The 8,877-nt window shown below is 44.6% G+C and overlaps 1 pseudogene; it reads right to left on the bottom strand.

The window, feature by feature from the left end:
• Positions 1-7,806: 7,806 nt before the first annotated feature.
• On the bottom strand, positions 7,807-8,123 carry LOC102897552 (annotated as a pseudogene).
• Positions 8,124-8,877: the final 754 nt, after the last annotated feature.

Genomic DNA, 8,877 nt, shown 5'->3' with positions numbered 1-8,877 from the left:
CCTGTCAGTTTTGAGCAGCCAAATGAAGAGACACATAGGGAAATGTCTGGGAGGGTCCCAAACATGAAACTTCTGGGCCTTCAGGATGCATTACCCTCTTGGTGAATTGATGTGTATCACCAACCAGGAAGCTCATCCAAGCCTCCAGAATTTTTATTGGGTTTCTTTAGGTAGGCATGATTGACTAAATCATTGGCTATGTAATTGAATTCAATCGCCATCTCCTCACCTTCACTGTAGATTGAGCTGATAATATTTTGTTCAAAGTCCCAACCCTCTAATCACCTGGTTGGTCTTTCTGGCTGGGCCAGCATCTATCCTGAGTCGTTGTCTTTGCATAAAGCCAGCAATAAGTCCACCATCCGTAGCAAAGATACTTCTAGCACTTGGAAATTCCAAAGATTTTGAAATTACCTCCCAGGAACCAGTGATGAAGGCCAGCTAGATTCTTTATTATACAACGACAACACGTAAAGTCATTATTACTTATTAACATTTTGGCTTGAATTCACCTGGATCCAGGCTCTGTACTGCTTCTGGCATCTGTTGGAATCTTCTGAGAGTTTCTCAAGTTGTGGACACAAGCCTTTATTCACAGGTACTGAGTTGTGAGGATATTAGGACAGCATCAGTGCGAGATCTAGGGACAAGTAAAACATTACAAGGACATCCATCTTCACAAAGTGTGGGACCAAATTCACTCACTGAGTTGGCAAAACTGTCTTAGAGGTTATTGACCTGTAAATTCTGTCTTGTTGTTACAAGAAACCTTGGTGGAAAGAGTATTTGATAAACCCAAAAAGTTGCTATCTTCTTGGTCAATGCCTTTACAAGAGGTTAGATTTAGTTGTTTGATTTTTAAATGAAAAAATTAGAAAAAAATTTCTCACCAGATGACCCATCATAAATGAAATATTCATTTCATTTTCTTTCTGATTAAAACTCGTGTCTTGAAATGCTTTGTTGTATCTACTTAGAATGATCAATGGGGATGCCTGCGGGAATTTCTCCTGCAGAATTTGTTGGTAGAGGACATTAAAATTTCATGAAATCACTTATGTAATTTTAATGACCATCAAAAAATTTTGACTGGAATTGGGAGGAATTTAAAGTGAAAGGCTTCATCTGGGAAAGGCTGAAGCCGTGGTCCTTTGGTATTAAAGGAGGCAAGGTCAAGCATCTATAACAGGAGTCTTCAACCCTTGGGCCATAGATGGGTACTGGTCCGTGGCCTGTTGAAAACAGGGTCACACAGTAGGAGGTGAGCTGCTGGCTAGCGAGTGATGCTTCCTCTGAATTTGAAGCCACTCCCCAGAGTTAGCATTACTGCCTCAGCTCTATCTCAGATCATCAGGCATTAGATTCTCATAGGAGCACCGGTCTTTGGTGCCCAGAAGGTTGGACACTCTCCTGTTCACCCCTGTTGCTGGGCAGAAACATTCTCTCCACAATTGGGGGACATGGCCAGAGGGTCTGCAAACAAGGAGCTCCTGGCCATCTCCTTGCTGCTCCTAGAGAATTATGTAGGGCTAGAAATGAGCATGGCCTTAATAGGACTCAGTGCAGCCCATGCATTGCTGCCAGGAGGAGTGAGCTGAGACCCTGAGTGGACCCAGTGAGGATTCAAGTTCAGATCTGTGCTTTCCAGACCAGTGCTCACCACTCTATGTATTATATTCTGTGTATAGTTAGTTTTTTCTTTTTTTTTCAATTTTATGGTCACTGAGCTCATCTCCTACACCTATAAAGCCTATTTGGGTTTCTCTATCCCACATCCTCTGATTTCTGTGATGGTCATATTTATGTTTTTCTTTTTCTTTTTTTAAATTTAGTTTCTAATTTTTTAAATCTAGTTTCAAGTGTGCAGTACATTGGTTAGACATCTATATAATTCATAAAATGATCCCCCCATTGCATCCTCCCTCCCCTGACCCTCACCTAGCCAATGTATTAATGCTAACTGCATTCCCTATGCCGTGCTCCCCATCTCCATGACCATCCATCAGCTACTAATTTGTACTTCTTTAACCTTTCACCCCATTCTCCCAGCCCACCAAATCCCTTTCCCCTCTGTCCGACACCAAATTGTCCATTATATTTGTGAGTCTGTTTTTGAATTGTTTGTTCTTTTTACTCCTTAAATTCCAAATATAAGTGAAATATATAGTATTTATCATTCTCTGTCTGACTTAAATACCTTCTAGGTTCATCACGGCAATATCTTTTTCCATTCCCTTTCTTTTCATACGTAGAGGTCTTGTTTTCTTATCCTTTCAGCCATTCTATCTTTTGGTTGGAGAACTTAATTCTTGTCCATTTAAAGTACTTATTGATAGGAATGTAGTTGTTACCAGTCTTTGTTCCTGTTTTTGATACATGTTTTTTCTTCTTAAAGAAGTCCCTCTAACATTTCCTGTAACACTGGCTTGGTGTGAAAAATTCCTTTAGCTTATTTTTGTCTGGGCAGCTCTTTATCTGTCCTTCAACTCTAAATGATAGCTTTGCTGGATATATTATTCTTGGTTGTATATCCTGGGTCTTCATCCTGTTGATTATTTTTTACCAAGCCCTTCTGTCCTGCATAGTTTCTTTTGAGAAATCAGCTGCCAGTTGTATGAGTGTTCTCTTATATGAAATTATTTGTTTTTCTCTTGCTGCTTTTAATATTTTTTTCTTTGTATTTAACCTTTGGCATTTTAATTATGATGTGTCTTGGTGCGGGCCTCTTTGGATTCCAGATTTTTGGAATTCTCTGAGCTTCCTGGGATTTTATGTCCATTTCCTTCATCAGGTTAGAGAAGTTTTCCATCATAATTTCTTCAAACAACTGTTCAACATCTTGCTTTTCTTCACTTATGCCGATCAGATAAATGTTTAGAGCCTTAATAGTGTCCCATATCTTCCTTAAATTATTTTTATAGTCTTGGCATCTTTTTTCTTGCCATCCTGTTTGAGTGTCCTGATTGGCTTTTCTGTCCTCTAGATAGGGCATTTGACCCTCTTCTTTATTCACTTTGTTTATTCCATTTAATATACTTCTCATCTCAGATAATATATTTTTTCAGACTGGTTCTCTTTTATAATTTCCATTTCCATGTTTATGTTTTTTTAAATCTCTTTGTTGAAGTTCTCACTGAATTTATCTACACGTCCCAAAAGTGAATTGAACATCTTTATAACCAGTGTTTTGAACTCTGCATCTGTTAGGTTACTTGACTCCATTATATCTGGATCTCTGTTCTGTTCTCTCATATAGTTTCCGATTCTTTGTCTTCCTGTTTTGGCTGCCCTTCTGTGTCTGTTTCTATGTACTAAGCAAAGCTCCTAAGTTTCCTCGTCTTATTAGTGTGGACCCATCTTTTAAGATTCCCCAAGCAATCCACAGATGCTGTGCTTATAGTTGCCTCAAAAGGCCACACCAGAAACCGAGGCCAGCTGCCTCCAATGTGAGTCTAGGCGCTGCTCACCAAGGAGCACCTGACTTGCTGAGGCTATACCAGGATGTGACTTGGGTGGAGCTGTGAGTTGGGGGAGGCAGAGTTTCAAGGAATCCTCTGGGCAGAGTTACCTCTGTTATCCAGTTTGATGACTTCTCTGCTAGGGCGGCGCTGTGTCTGTGCATTGGGAGTGGGGAGGGCTCAACAGGGGACAATGGATACTGCTGACACTTCTGTACAGGGCAAGTCTTGCATCTGTCCTCACTCTGACGATGTCTCCTTGTAAGTCCCTGGTGTCCCCTGCACTCAGCCGAATTGGCACTGGTGCTCAGAGCGAGCAGGTCCATTATTGTGACAATCTGCTCATGGACATGGCCCCTTTAAGAGGATTCTGCTGCTGCCACTGCCACTGCTGCAGCCTCCGTCTCACTCAGTCACTCGAGACCGGGCAGTCCCCTGTCCTCTCTCCATCCTACCTTCTTCCATTCCAGGGCGTTTTCTTGGACTTTCCCCTAGTTGCATGGCTTGTTCATCTAGATCCCAGATGATTTTTCCTTGCTGCTGCTCGTTTCCATCACAACTTTGATTTGGTCACCAGAAGGATGAACAGAGCCTCTATCATCTACGCCATTTTCTTCTTCATTTATATTTTTCATTAGGTAATTAGTTGCATGCTGATTTGGGATACATTTTCTGTTGTTGATTTAAAATGTCATTAAAACCCAGTCACGAAAAGCTCATCTGCTTTTTGTGTGGTCTTGGCTTGGCTCTCTTGCCTCTCCTGCCATCACTAGTTTGCGCGGCCCTCAGGCTTTATCCCCCATTTAACTGTGGGCGCAGCTTATGCAGTTGACCTGGGGTGTCTGTTTCTCTCTGTGGAATTGAGCTCTGCACTGCCACTCCCCACACATCACATTCTTAGCTTCTTCTTTTCTATTTTGGATGTAGGGGGTTCTGGCTCCCTGCTGAGAGCCTAGGGCTCTCCTGATTGCCCTTATGAGACTCTAGACCCCAATCACTGCCCTGTGAAGAAGGAGAAATGACTCTTCTCATTCAGCCACAGGTCCAAAGCAGAATGTCTGTGTTCCGAGGCTCAGGGGTGATCTGATACCATTTGCTCTCTTCTGGTGGAGATGTGCAATTGCCCTCAAAGCAAGCTTGCTCATCTCCTCTTTGTTCCTTGCTGTAAGTTCTTTCTCTAAGGTTCCTTGCACAAAAGGATGGGGCCTTCTGAGGAGTCTTGAAGACAGGTCTGAAATCTACAATAAATGTGGCGGGTAGAGAAAATGATTGTATTTATACTGGTCAAATTGGTCTTGATGAGACAAGGCTCCAGTTCCTAAATAGGTATTTGTTTTCCCTGGAGAAGCAGAAGAAAAGAAAAAGGACACCCAGGCATGGGATGCTTCCACTTTTGCATGGGATGGCCCTCAGATGTTGGTATTTGCTTAAGGTAGACCAGGATCCTTGGGTGCCGGAAGGCCATGGCTGTGCTGAGGACTATTCCTTTGATGAACTGGTCATAGAGGCTGTCACAGTGTACACATGAAGTTAGGAGCATGTGCCACTGCCAGGAATGTTGGATACATTTGAAAGGCAAAGGGGGTTCTCTGCCCAGACTTTCTGAAATATTTCTCTGCCAGAATGTATTCTCCTTGTCTGGGAAGAATAAAGCTGCAGGCTTCCAACACACACTTCTCAGGACTGGTGACACTGTAGAGGATCTGGAAAGTCCTGGCCTGGCTGTGATTGTTCCTCTGACTAGGCAGGAAGGGTTTTGTGTAGTGCTCCCTGGGTGGGTCAGTGTAGTGCAGCCATTAGGAGCATTGTCATAGGAGTGACAGTAGCTTCAGTCCCTGAACCTTATTAATCACACTCCTTTTCCAGGGAATTTTTCTAAAGAAGTCAAGTCCTTATCTCCCACCCACACACTCTTAGGCAATGGGAATTGGCCACTCCCCCGTGAGAGGTAAATCTAATGACCCTCCCTTTGATCTGGGCAGGCAGTAGTGATTTGCTGATCATGAATGGTGACTCTTTGTAACCTCCAGGGTTAGTTTTAAAAATGGCCACACAGCTTTTCTGGTTATGTTGGGAAGCTCACTGTTGCTTTTGAAATGCTCCTCTTGGAACCCAGCCTCCATGCTGGGAGATCCAATGCTATGTGAAGAGGCCACATGTGGGCACTCTGGTGGGAAGTCCCAGCAGAGTCCACCCTTGAGTTGTATCAGCCGAGACACCAGCATTTGAGTGAAAAGCCTCCAGATGACTGGCCCTGGCCTCTTGAGTGCTCCCAGTTAAGGCCTGTGAACTTTTATGTGACAAGAGGTACAGGGAACACAGGTCTATACAGACATCACCACATGCACACTTGTTCATCAACGGGGGAAGGACTCAGCCCTATGGCCCAGTGGTGCATGTAATTAGGGGCTTTGCAAAGTGGGAATAGAGGGCTCAGTCAGGGCAGGAAAACAACTGGTGACAGTGCTTCTCCCTGTGAGCCCCCATTCCTGGGGACTTGAGCATGGAAAAATTTTGGGCCTCTGAATGGATTCTGATTACTCAAACGCCAATAGCTACACAGAGGGCCAGAGTCTTAGGCCCCCAGGTGAATGGATGCTGTGGCCACTGCCATCCACCACCACTATCCAAGAAGTAGTGGATATGGGGCAATTAGGCAAACTGCATTCACTCTGATACCTCCTCCTTGTGGAAGTGTGGAGGCGGAGGAATAAATGTGTGTGCAGTCTTTGCTGAGCCAAATCTGGTTTTGAGTCTTGCTCTGATGTTTCTTTGCTGTGTGATCTCAGGTCAGTTTTTCATGTCTGAGCTTGGGGTTCCTCTTCTATAAAACAAGAATAATTAGAGTGCCATCTCCTGGGGGTTTTGTGAAAATGTGTGTCAAGTGCTTAGTATAATGTAGGCACTCAGTTGCTCTTAATTCCTTTCCCTTATGTTTGGAAGAAGCTGGATACACTGAATCCGGTTGCTAAATAACACTTACTAAACATTATGAAGTACATACAGTCTACTCAGCATGGTGCTCAAATCACAGGTACCTTCAGACATGCACAATCAATGGGAATCCTCCTGCTAGAGACCAGTTTGTCAGGGTAGTAGGGGATGGCTCCTCAAAGGACTCTCTTAGCATCATCAGAAAATACGAGGTATCAGACAGTAGTGCTTTTGGGCTTCCTTCTATTGGAAGTAGCGCAGCCATGTGTCAGCACCCTGGGAACATGCATACACATACACGTACATGTGTGCGTGCTTGGAGCTGGGTGTGCTTCTTACCTAAGGGCTAGCCAGCACAGATCAATAGTTGACTGCTACTGGCATTTACATCTAGGAAACAGTCATTTAAGCACACATGCCAGCAGGATCTATAAATTGATTCCTTTGAGGCCAGAGCAAATGGCGATCTATTTAGCACTGAAGGCTCTAAATAGTGGAGATGCTGTGGGTGGGGCACTGGTGGAGACTTCTCTGGTAACCAAGAACAGGCATTATGACAGAGGCCAAGCTTCTGGCTGCTCCTGTGTCACATGCAGTGTGTGGCTTTTCCCACATGTCTACGAAACATCATTCACTACATGCCCGAGCTTGCCAAGGGCCATGCTAGAAGCTCTATAGAGATAATGGGATGAAGAGGCTTCCACCAGGCCTGGGAAGATGTGGGTGATCATTCCCTCAGAGCTTTTTCCTTTGCTGGGATAGTGAAGAGTGGACAGTGGTAGATGTGGACCTTAGGCATAGGCTCTAGCCTCGAGTGGCTCCTGAGTAGGGCCAGGTGTTTGTGGTTAGGTCAGCATCATTGGCTTGCCAGGGGTTTGCCAAGAGTTTGGAGGGCATGCAAGGGGTTTGCCAAGAGTTTGCTTCCTTTGCTGGGTGCTGGGCTGTGCTACCAGACATCTTCCACGTCCTGCTCCTCACTCTCATGCTTCCTGGCCAACCCTCTCTTCCGCTCTTCATCCTACCCAGGTATCCCATAGCCTTGGGGTTTGTTTTCTGGTGCAAAATCCCCAAGAGCCCTGGATGTCTCCATGGAGGGGACAGTGATATGTTGCATGCTCTCTTCCCACCTGGATCCTGTATGTCTTCACCACCTTCCTAGCTACGCTGCTTTTTGGGGAAAAAAATATGCTCCCCTCACCACTTACATCTCATATGCACCCATGTGTGTCCTTTCTGGTCAGGATATTTGACATCTTTGCTGTGGAAAAAAGGTTCTTATCTCCTGAATTTTGTGAATGAAGGGGATACAGTGATTATTTCAGAATCTGCTGTGAACCAGGTGCTTTATGCACATAATTGCATTTTATCTCCCCCCTCCCCCCAAAAGGCATTATTATACACCAAGGGTTAGGGCTCAGTTCTTCTTGGCTGCTGCCGTCCTCATGGCTGCAAGGATGTTGCTCAGCTCCTCTCTCTTACTCTTGGCATGGATGTGTGTCCCCACTCTTTTCCTGATGAACTTCAGAGCCCACTTGTCCTGAGAGATCTTGCGTGGCTTCATGGTGTGCTGCTCATAGCGGGCAAAGCCGCACACCTCTCGCATTACGTCCCGCAAGAACATGGCATGCTCGGTGAGAAGCCCACGGCAGCTGCTGTGCTTTGGCTTGCTCATGTTCTTGGTCACTTTGTGATCCTGCTGAGGCCCATGGCCATGGGGTAGCACAGAGCCATGGCTGCTGCTCCTCAATGCCTGCTGTAGCAGAAGTGATCACATTTCATCTTTACAGTAATTTTATCAGTCCCGGTAGGCAAGGTCGGGCCCTGGCCACACACCTCCACCTTTCGTATTTATTTGTATTTATTATATACTTATTTATTATATGATAAATATTTATTATATACTTATCCATATGAGTTGGTTGTGAGTCTGCTCATCAGAGCCACTTAGAGATCTGGGCAGACAGAGTAGCCCCTCTCTTAGACTTTGTGGGCCATAGTGCCAAAGGGAGGAAAGAGCGTGGGAGGTATTACGTGGACACCTAAAGGCTGTAGCTAGCATGCCGCAGACATTGCTTCCATTTGTGAGTCTTGGGCAGATCTAGACATATGCCTTCTCCCATCAATGATGAAATCACCTTACAAAGATGTGGTCACCTTACAAAGATATCACCTTATAAAGTGTCTAGAAAGAGTACTTCTGCTGAGGAAACACGCCCTTGCCCCCGCCCCTGCCAACCCCAACCCCAAAGAGGAGAGGCGGCAATGCTTACTGACCAGTAAGGATGATCAATCACCATATCGGCCTGCGAAGCAAGTGTGAGCACCCTTTGTGTGATGTTCACTGGCTGTAAGTCACTCCTGTAAAGTGATGAAATAGCAGATAAAAACCCAGATCTGACTCTAAGATCCATGTTCTGGGTGAATAATTTTCTTTTTCCAGGTTAATCTTTATTATCAAAAATCATTTATAAGATTTTAAAAGGGT

Source organism: Pteropus alecto, unplaced genomic scaffold (assembly GCF_000325575.1).
Source record: "Pteropus alecto unplaced genomic scaffold, ASM32557v1 scaffold3, whole genome shotgun sequence".
Taxonomy (NCBI): Eukaryota; Metazoa; Chordata; class Mammalia; order Chiroptera; family Pteropodidae; genus Pteropus; species Pteropus alecto.
The sequence above is the reverse complement of the archived record's forward strand: the minus strand, read 5'-3'. Positions and strand labels throughout refer to the sequence as shown.